Below are 11,465 nucleotides of genomic sequence, written 5' to 3' on the forward strand. Positions count from 1 at the left end.
TTGATACACATTAATGAATTCTAAGAATGTGCATTTATGCAATAGTGTTCTAGAAACCAAATTAATTTAAGCAAAGCCTTGTAATCATTAAACTACCAATAAAGCTGCTAACTGATATAATGGTGTTTTTTATTACAGAATGTGATTTGTCATGTCAGGGTAGCATGTGAGATAACCAGTCCTACAAGTTACATTATACTAGAGCTTCCGTTACTATTGAGTCATTTTAGCATTGGCTAAATGCAATGGATCTTTGGAATTCATGCCCACAGTTTGGCTGTAACTGCTGCTATTATCGACATATCCATTATGTTCTCCCATATTCAGCATTAAAAAAATATATAAAGTCTGACAATTGGTGATTTTCTTTTTTTCAAGTATGTTAAAAGCCTGAAGACACTGCAAATGAAATGAAGGCAAATGACGACTTAAGAAGTACAAACTTTATAGCACATATGGATTGTGCTATCTACTTATGCAACTGATACTCTTTCTCGTCTCTTGAATGAAACTGTTTGATGAAGTAACATGTTGGGTTAGATCAAGTCTGTTGACATCTTGGGTTTAAATTATACATTAAATTGTAGCCAAGTATAGCATAAATTGTGCAATTCCACTTCTCCATTTCAAAAAAACTCAAGCAGTAGAAAATGGAAAGGTATACTCATGTATACGTCAATCCCATGTTTAAGTCAAGAACAGATTTGGGGGCCAAAATTATGGATTTGGATATGACCCAAGGATACGTTAAGAGCCATTCTGTGAAGAGGAAAGCTCCATGGTGAACTCAGTCCCACCCGCCCCTGGTCAACACCACTACTATTTTCCCACCCGGGAGTGGCCCTGTGGCAAAGAGAGTATAAGGGTCAGCACTTCCTTTATTTCTCCTGGGAGGGACTAAGCTCTCGACGTTTGCCACTCTACTCAGAGAAGGGAATGATTCCTTTTTATAAGAGTTAAGTTACAGTACAGTAGAGTCACACTTATCCAACATAAACGGGCTGGCAGAATGTTGGATAAGCGAATATGTTGGATAATAAGGAGGGATTAAGGAAAAGCCTATTAAACATCAAATTAGGTTATGATTTTACAAATTAAGCACCAAAACATCATGTTATACAACAAATTTGACAGAAAAAGTAGTTCAATACGCAGTAATGTTATGTTGTAATTACTGTATTTACGAATTTAGCACCAAAATATCATGATGTATTTAAAACATTGACTACAAAAATGCGTTGGATAATCCAGAACGTTGGATAAGCGAGTGTTGGATTAGTGAGACTACTGTACTTATGTTGAGAGAGCCCCTGGTGGCGCAGCGAGTTACACCACTAAGCTGCTGAATTTGCTGACTGAAAGGTCAGCTGTTCGAATCTGGGGAGGGGGTAAGCTCCCTCTGTTAGCCACAGCTTCTGCCAATCTAGCAGTTTGAAAACATGCAAATGTGAGTAGATCAATAGGTACCACTTTGGAGGGAAGGTAACTGTGCTGCATGCAGTCATGTTGGCCACATGAGCTTGGAGGTGTTTACGGACAATGCCGGCTTAGAAATGGAGATGAGCACCAACCCCCAGAGTTGGACATGACTAGACTTAATGACAGGGGAAAACCTTTGCCTTTACCTACTTATGTTGACTGGTGGATTAGTCAGCCCAGATTTTTTGGGTCAATTTTCTGATTTGTATGTACCGCCTTAATTTCTAGACTTGTATGTACAAAAGTATATACAGTAATATCTTACAGACTAACTGCTTTTTCCCTGCAAAATCCCTGAAGTCGACTTCTTCAGCCAGATGTTCCATGGAAAGCAGCAAGGAGATCTGAACAGTGACCAATAGGATGAAGGAGCTTATTTTTTCTGTGTCCAAAATGGTTTCTCCTGGGAGTGGGTGCAATAAAAAAAAACAGTTTACACTTGACTGTTGTAGAATGAAATTTACATTTTACAGACTTAGTGACCATGTTTTCCTGAAGGCAGTTGCCCTCCAGCCAGCTTGCTTTGCCCATTCTTAAGCGCTGAGCACCACATTACTTTTAATGTCTGTATTACTCTTAGCAATGTGTTACCTCAGCAGTTTCACTTCCTCATCACATTTCGGATGCACAGATGGTGTTGAAATAACTAGGATGGGCATGTGGGTAACGTTCCTGATTTGTTCTTAAATCATGCTGCCTGCATTTGATAAGGGAAGTATTAAGGATCTGCAGTTATTTATTTTAAATCAAGTGGTGAGTTTAGTAGTTAGCCAATGGCAAGTAGGGGTTCTTGAGTAATGGGGGGCTTGTTCTTAACCTGCTCTCAATAACAGAAACCTTGCCAAAGACACTAGTCTGTGCCAATGAACTTCCTAGGATTGCATGCCGTGAGAAAACACAAAAGCAGATCGCCCTCCTCTTACCGGTAGTACATGCTAAGGTAACATTGTTTTCAGTTTTTGAACTGTTTGGTGACTCCTTGGTTTCCACTAATGAAAGCATTTCTCACACTCCATTCTGGTCAACTGTGGCAGGAATATACAACAATTCAGCCCTTTTTTTGCAGTCATTTGGGTCTAAATTATACATAGTACCTTTATATCTATCTGATTAGGCTCCCATACTTTCTTCTTGAAACATGGACTCTCACGACACACGTTGCATGCATTCAGATCACAAACCAAACTTTTTAAATTCATGTGTACTGTTTTTATTTGAGAACCAAGATGATGTAGTAGTTTGAAAATTGCACTAGGACTCTAGGAGAACAGGATTTGAACCTTCACTAAGCCAAGGAACCCCTTTGTTCGGGTTACACTCTTATCTGCCTCAGAGGAGTGCAGTGATAAAACCATCCTGAACAAATGTCAGCAAACTCCATGATAGGGTTGCCATAAGTCAGAAATGCCTTGAAGACACAACAGAAATCAATTCCTGTTTGTATCAGTTACCCCTGTTTCTGAACTCTAAAGCAAGTCATTTCTTACTAGGGTTGCCATATTACAAAGTTTTCTAAGACATTTGTGACATACCCAAGGTAATCCAATAGGTTTTTCTGGCTGAGCAGAGATCTGATCCCTGTTCTCCAGAGTTGTCTAATGCTCAGACCACTATACTATCCTGGCACTAATATTGAATTCCTAGGATGACTTGGGACCAGGTTATTGAAGAGGCCATTTAGAGCCAAATTAACATCTGCAGGACTTTAACAGAAATCCTACTGTCTTGTCCACTGCTGAAGTAAGTAAATTTGATAAGATATCAGAGACAGGGTCTTTTCAGTACTGATCTCACACTTCTTGAATTGTAAGAAGCTCCCCGGTTAGGGCCCCCCCTCCTGGTCTGTACCAATTTGAAACTCCATCTGTCCCAGTTGTCCCTACACAATCAGCCACACTTTCCCGCCCAAGAACACTTCCCCTGTTTAGTCCACTTAGTTCCCTCGATGGCTCCCCTTCCAGTTTAACATCGGAAGCATCCCTACCTGAAGCCCAAGGGAGACTATACTCCAGCCTTATTTCTTCTGAAAGTTGACTAGCCACAGATCCCAACCATGTAGGGGGGGAGGGGGGACCGGAGGAGGGGGGCACCATTCAGGTCGTGTGGGGGAGGAGACTTGCAGGTCACCAACACCCTAGGGAGAAGTGCAATAGAGTGCTTGCGACCCTTGAAAAGGTAGGAAGTGGTAGGCCCCATGGCAGTCCCCTTAGCCTTAAGGTCTTGCTGATCAACGCCAGATCCGTCAATGGTAAGACCGCTGCCATTCAGGACTTGATCCTGGATGGGGGGGGTGGATCTGGCTTGCATTACCGAGACCTGGCTGGACGAGCTGGGGGGAGTAAATCTCACTCAGCTGTGCCCACCAGGCTTCAGAGTGCATCAGCAGGCCAGGCTGGGGGGGGGGGCGCGGAGGAGGGGTCGCAGTTGTCTATCAGCAATCCATCGCCGTGGTCAGATGCTCTGTTCCGCAAGCATCTGGGTTTGAGTGCGTCCACCTGAGGATGGGGAACCATGATAGCGTGGGGTTTCTGCTGGTGTACCGCCCACCCCGCAACCCAGTAGTTTCCCTGACTGAGCTAGCAGAGGTGGTCTCCAATTCGGCCTTGGTCTCCCAGCGCCTGGTGGTGCTGGGAGACTTTAACATTCATGCTGAGACCCTCTTGACTGGTGCAGCTCAGGATTTCATGGCCGCCATGACGACCATGGGGCTATCACAAATTATAGCTGGTCCTACCCATCAGGCTGGACACACACTCGACCTAGTTTTTGTGGCGGACAGTGGAATGATCAGAGTGGAAGAACAAAACACCCTTCCTGTGTCATGGTCTGATCATTATCTGGTCAGTTTTAGGTTTTCGGCAACCCTAAACCTCCGCAGGGGTGAAGGACAAATTAAGATCGTCCTCCCCAGGAGACTGATGGATCCGGAGGGATTCCTGAGGAATCTTGGGGTCCTTCCTGCCATGGAGCCTGGCGATCCTGTCGATGTCCTGGTCGATCTCTATAACAGGGAAGTGACCAGGGCGATAGATACGATCGTTCCCGAACGCCCCATCACGTTGCGTCATGACAAGCCGTCTCCCTGGTTCACCGGGGAGCTGGCTGTGATGAAGCATACGAGGAGGGGGCTAGAGCGCACTTGGAGGCATTCTCGGGACGTGTCCGACCGAGCACGGGCTACAGCCTTTCTTAGGGCGTATACCGTGGCTATACGGGCAGCCAAGGAGTCCTATATGACTACCCGTATAGCATCTGCAGCAAATAGATCATCGGAGTTGTTTCGGGTCGTTGGGGAACTCCTTCAGCCACCTGTGGTGGAGGAGACTTTTGATGACCCAGCAACTCGGTGTCGCGATTTCACACACCATTTTGCAGACAAAGTCGCTCAGATACGCCTTGAGCTCGACTCCAATTCCACCACAGTGCCAGGGGAGGTGATTGAGGCGTCTGCTTGTCCGATTTTGTGGGATTCTTTTAGGCTTGTTCTTCCTGGGACCGTGGTGGAGGTCCTTGGGGCTGTGAGGGCAACCACGTCGGTTCTGGACCCTTGCCCATCTTGGCTAATTAAATCGGCCAGGGAGGGGCTGGTTGATTGGTTTGTGTTGATCATTAATGCATCGTTGGAGCAGGGGGTTTTTCCATCTTACCTGAAACAAGCTGTGGTTCGTCCACTCCTTAAAAAGGTTTCCCTTGACTCCATGGTGCTGAACAATTTCAGACCAATCTCCAACCTCCCTTTCTTGGGTAAGGTGCTGGAGCGGGTGGTTGCCTCCCAGCTCCAGGGCTTTCTAGATGACATCAACTACCTAGATCAGTCACAGTCTGGTTTCAGGCCTGGTCACGGCACTGAGACAGCCTTGGTCGCCTTGGTGGATGACCTCCGTAGAGAGCTGGACAGGGGGAGTGTGACCCTGTTGGTTCTCTTGGACATCTCAGCGGCTTTCGATACCATCGATCATGGTATCCTTCTGGGACGACTCTCTGGGATGGGTCTCGGGGGCACGGTTTTGTCGTGGCTCCGATCCTTCCTGGAGGGTCGATCCCAGATGGTGAAGCTGGGAGACGCCTGCTCGGACCCCTGGCCTTTGAGCTGTGGGGTCCCGCAAGGCTCTATTCTGTCTCCCATGCTCTTTAACATCTACATGAAACCGCTGGGAGAGGTCATCCGGAGTTTTGGAGTTGGGTGTCACCTCTATGCAGATGACGCACAACTCTACTACTCCTTTCCACCCAATTACAAGGAGGCCTCTTGGGTGCTGGACGAGTGCCTGGCCGCTGTGTCTATCTGGATGAGGAGGAACAAGCTGAAGATCAATCCCGACAAGACAGAGGTCCTCCTGGTCAATCGTAATCCTGACCGGGGTATAGGGTGGCAACCTGTGCTGGACGGGGTTACACTCCCCCTGAAGCCACAGGTCCGCAGTCTGGGAGTCCTCTTGGATTCATCGCTTACGCTCGAGGCTCAGGCGTCGGCAGTGTCTGGGAGGGCCTTCGCACAATTGAGACTCATGCGCCAACTGCGACCGTACCTCGCGAAGGCTGATCTGGCCGGGGTGGTCCACGCCTTGGTCACCTCCAGACTGGACTACTGTAATGCGCTCTACGTGGGGCTGCCTTTGAAAATGGCTCGGAAGTTCCAACTGGTCCAACGAGCGGCAGCCAGGATGTTAACTGGGGCCCCTTACAGAGAGAGGTCAACCCTCCTGTTTAGGGAGCTCCACTGGCTGCCATTTATTTACCGAGCCCAATTTAAGGTGCAGGCGCTTACCTACAAAGCCCTGAACGGTTTGGGACCATCCTACCTCCGTGACCGCATCTCCGTCTAAGAACCCACGCGTTCACTTCGGTCATCTGGAGAGGCCCTGCTCGTGATCCCACCTGCGTCGCAAGCGTGGTTGGTGGGGACACGAGACAGGGCCTTCTCTGTGGTGGCCCCCTGACTCTGGAACACCCTCCCCAAGGATCTCAGACAGGCCCCTACATTGGCAGTCTTCAGAAAGAACTTGAAGACCTGGCTGTTCCAATGTGCCTTCCCAGATTAATAGGAAATCTCCAACACCAAGTCCCATAAGCACTTTATTAGAACTAAGATCGTATATCGCACTCTGCACTTGCCCTATAAGCCTTATATATCACCTGTCACATCAGCACTTTTAATCTTGTACCCATTACTCTGGCCCGGCCCAGTTTTATTGTGTTTTAGCGTATTGTTTATTGCTTGTTGTTTATACTGTTTTAATTGTTTTTAATTTGCCTTTTGTTTTGTATTGTTATATTGTGTGTTGAGGCCTTGGCCTTTGTAAGCTGCATCGAGTCCTTCGGGAGATGCTAGCGGGGTACAATTAAAGTTTAATAATAATAATAATAATAATAATAATAATAATAATGGATTTTTCTTAAACTCTATGCGGCTTATAAAGAACCCTTTGAAGTCTTCTTTTAAAAAATCTTAAATTTGTATGAATCAGTTTTTTTGGCCCTGTGGATACTGTATTACTATTATGTTTCTTCTTTTGTTCTGTTTTTACGATTATTATTGTTAGCTGCCTTGTGAGAGCATGTCCTGAAATGGTCTATAGCAGGGGTCCCCAAACTTTTTAAACAGGGGGCCAGTTCACGGTCCCTCAGACCATTAGGGGGCCAGTCTAGTTTTTTTAAAAAAACTGTGAACAAATTCCTATGCACACTGCACATATCTTATTTTGAAGTAAAAAAAAACCTAAACAGGAACAAATACAGCCTCAATGTTAATAATATAAATCATCATCATATAAATAATAAAGAGGGTTGGAAGAGACCACTTGGGCCATTTAGTCTAGCCCCCTCCTGCCTTTGTCCACAAAAAGCACAAGCAAAGCACTCCTGACAGATGGCCACCCAGCCTCAATATTAATAATAATAATAATAATAATAATAATAATAATAATAATAATAATAATACAAATAAAAATAATGAAGAGGGTTGGAAGAGATCCCTTGGGCAATTTAGTCCAACCCCCTTCTGCCTTTGTGCACCAAAAGCACAAGCAAAGCTCCCCTGACAGATGGCCACCCAGCCTCAATGTTAATAATAATAATAATACAAATAAAAATAATGAAGAGGGTTGGAAGAGACCCCTTGGGCAATGCAGTCCAACCCCCTTCTGCCTTTGTGCACCAAAAGCACAAGCAAAGCTCCCCTGATAGATGGCCACCCAGCCTCAATGTTAATAATAATAATAATAATAATAATAATAATAATAATAAAAATAAAAATAATGCAAATAAAAATAACGAAGAGGGTTGGAAGAGACCCTTTGGGCAATGTAGTCCAACCAGCTTCTGCCTTTGTGCAGCAATAGCACAAGTAAAACACCCCCTTAATAATTAAAAATTAAATAATAACTAAAATACCTTTATAAACACAAAACAAAGCTTTGCAAGGCAAGCACCGGGCGAAGAAGGAGGCTGGGAAAGGCAGCAGGCGAGGGAGGAGGCGGGGAAAGGCTCAAGGCTGGTGAAGCAGAGGGAGGAAAGGGCTCAAGGCTCGTGCAGCAGAGGGAGGAAAGGCAGGAAAGGCAAGGCTCCAAGGCAGCAAGAGGAAGCTCAAAGGCTAGTGCAGCAGAGGGAGGAAAGTCTCTAAAGCCAAAGCTCAAAGGCTTGTGCAGCGAGAGGGAGAAAGAAGGAAAGGCTCCAAGGCTTATGCAGGGAGGGAGAAGCCAGCAAAGCTTTGCAAGGCAAGCACTGGGAGAAGGAGGCGGGGAAAGGCACCGGGCTAGGGAAGAGGCAGGGAAAGGCACTGGGTGAGAGAGGAGGCTGGGAAAGGCACCGGGCGAGAGAGGAGGCTGGGAAAGGCACCGGGCGAGGGAGGAGGCAGGCAAAGGCACTGGGTGAGAGAGGAGGCGGGGAAAGGCACTGGGAGAAGGAGGAGGTGGGGAAAGGCACCGGGCGAGGGAGGAGGCGGGGAAAGGCACTGGATGAGAGAGGAGGTGGGGAAAGGCTCAAGGCTCGTGCAGCAGAGGGAGGAAAGGCAGGAAAGGCAAGGCTCCAAGGCAGCGAGAGGGAGCTCAAAGGCTTGTGCAGGGAGCGGGAGAAAGAAGGAAAGGCTCCAAGGCTTATGCAGGGAGGGAGAAGGCAGGAAAGGCGGCAGCGGCACGCAACCTCCTTGGAGGAGGGTGCGGGCCGGATAAATGCCTTCAGGGGGCCGCATGTGGCCCGCGGGCCGTAGTTTGGGGACCCCTGGTCTATAGGAAGAGATTATAAAATATTTGGAGAAGCAAGTGTTTTAACTTGAAACAAAGTGCTTAGCCTGCTGCAAGGTGTGCTGGGCTAAACAGTGTTACTAAACTTTGCATATTTGTTGTGGGTCTTGTGATGTTTGTTTTCCTTTTAAGTATGAACTTCTGTAGTCATGCTGTAGTCATGCTACAAGGTGAGAAAAATACGGCGTGAAGAAATTATCAAAAGATATTAATAAAAACAGTACACTTTTCCTTATAAATTGCATATTGATGTACTTAGATTTATTATGATTGAACAGTATAATAGATGTTTGGTTAAGGGTGGCGCATTTGAGCTGCAATCCAAAGGGTTGAGCAGTGATCCTTGTATTGACAAGATCCACAAATTCAAACTCCCTTTCCCCTTTATGATAAATAGAAACAGAACATAAATAAATGTGCATATGAGTAGAGAAGGATTGGCAAGAAACCCTTTCCAGAATCGGTTTTTAATGTGAAACGGCCATTGCCAACACTCACAACCAAAACATCAAGCTTTTTGCAATTAGTTTTAAAACTGGTGCAGTGTAATAAATAATGTTCAATGGGTTGGAGAAATCAATGTGGTAACCACCATCACCACCAATGATATGATATAAAATTCAGTCAGGAAAAATCCTGATTGCATTTTTGTGGGACTAAACTCCACCAAACATGTTGGCATTTGCTTCTCGGTTATTCAAATCACTCTCAGCTTGACCTGCTTTACAGACCTGTAAGGCTAAATTGTACTTTCAGTTTCCTGAAATACCTTTGGGCTATCTATCTATCTATCTATCTGTCTATATCTATCTATCTATCTATCTATTTGCGGTATTTATATTCCGCCCTTCTCACCCCGAAGGGGACTCAGGACGGATCACATTATATACATATAGGGCAAACATTCAATGCCCATATACACATAGAACCGAGACAGAGACAGACGCAGAGGCAATTTAACCTTCTCCTGAGGGGATGTTTGATTCTGGCCATAGGGGGGAGCCGCTGCTTCATCATCCACTGTGACAGCACTTCCTCATTCCAATGTCGTAAATTAGTTAAATTTGCCTCCCCACTGTATAAGTGGTACCTTATTTCCTACTTGATAGATGCAACTATCTTTCGGGTTGCTAGGGGCAGGGGCTATTTTTTATTTTTTAATTGACAGGTGCTCACCCCGCCACGGGCTGGCCTCGAACTCATGACCTCATGGTCAGAGTGATTTATTGCAGCAGGCTGCTCACCAGCCTGCACCACAGCCCGCCCCCCACAGCCCGGCTATTTAGTTTGAACTTATGAAATGATAAAACCTGGTTTGCAATGCCTGACACCCTGGTATGATCACCTAAAATAGACACTATCGTGCCATTAGTATGGACAAGAACTTAAAAACAACCTTGGTGGACCAGATCAAAGGGCTATCTAACATAGTTCCTGGTTTGATACCAAGGCCATACAATTTTAACTCATTGATTTGGTTCTGATGTGATCCTAAATTTATTTGTCCTGGACAAGAGAAGCAATGAAAAGCTTTAATGTGTTTTCAGATAACCTTGTTTTGTCTATCAGATCCAAAACCCAAACTATGATTAATCTGGTAATAATATTATCCCTGATTGGGATAAAATAAACAACTGCTTAGTCGAAGACCACAGTTGAAAGTTGGTTTGTTTCAATAAATCCTAGTAAAAAGCAACCTGCCAGTTACATTGTATCATAGTATATTTAGGAAAATCACTGCTGCATGTACAATTCTAAAGAAACAGATTGTGGGTTAATGGGCAAACCTTTGTTGGGATGAGAGAGACACAGCCAACACAACCAAACCCACATAGACTGTGTCTTCTCTATCAAATAGATAATTTTATTGATGTGATTTCTGATTCATCACATTAACAAATAGTACTTTTAAGACTTCAGAAACTTTGTTCTCTGTGTTGCTTAGTAACACTTGCAAATGCTAAATTTCTCAGTCAAGGTAGAAATGCATTTGATTTTGAACTTCAGCCATCATTGCAAAATACGCTTCCAAAATTAGTGTCTGTCAAGGTAGTGTTACTATATTTAAGATCAATCACATTGCCTGCAGCAAGTGCTTATTCCCAGATATAAGACCTGCATAAGCAATAATTTCTCTCTTGTCACAAGCAAATTGTTGCCTTTCAGCATCATATGGACTTTGCTAACTCTGAAAGATGAAGAAAAACACAGGATAGTACCAATTTGGTATATCGCAATGATGAAGGAATTGATATAAGGGATATGGTATTATGTGTGTCTTCAAGTCATCTATCAATTTATGGTAACTTCATGAATTTCATAGATTTTCCCAGGAAAGGAATATTCTGAGGGGGTTTTGCCAGTTTCTTTCTTTGAAATATAGTCTTTGGCATCTGATATTCATTGGCAAACTCCCACACACATACAAATCAGGCCCGACACTGCTTAGCTTCCAAGATCAGATCTGGTGACTTTGGGATACTGAGTCCCCCTGACATCATGGCACAATCCTGTTTTCATAAGTGTGTTAGACTGATTTACTGGATTTTTCACATCTTGATGATTATTGGAATCTAAAAAACAAAGTTCCTTGAAATAGGACAGCTGTCCACATGCATTTTCCTCCAGAGTCTCCATGTTCAGCCTACTCAGCTATAATGGTTACCATTGCAGGATCAGCAGCTCTAAAGGGTATCATCTGTGCTGAGATCAGGAAATATGAGCTGCTGTTCCCTTAAGTGCACC

This window comes from Anolis carolinensis, chromosome 3 (assembly GCF_035594765.1).
Source record: "Anolis carolinensis isolate JA03-04 chromosome 3, rAnoCar3.1.pri, whole genome shotgun sequence".
Lineage (NCBI taxonomy): Eukaryota > Metazoa > Chordata > Lepidosauria > Squamata > Dactyloidae > Anolis > Anolis carolinensis.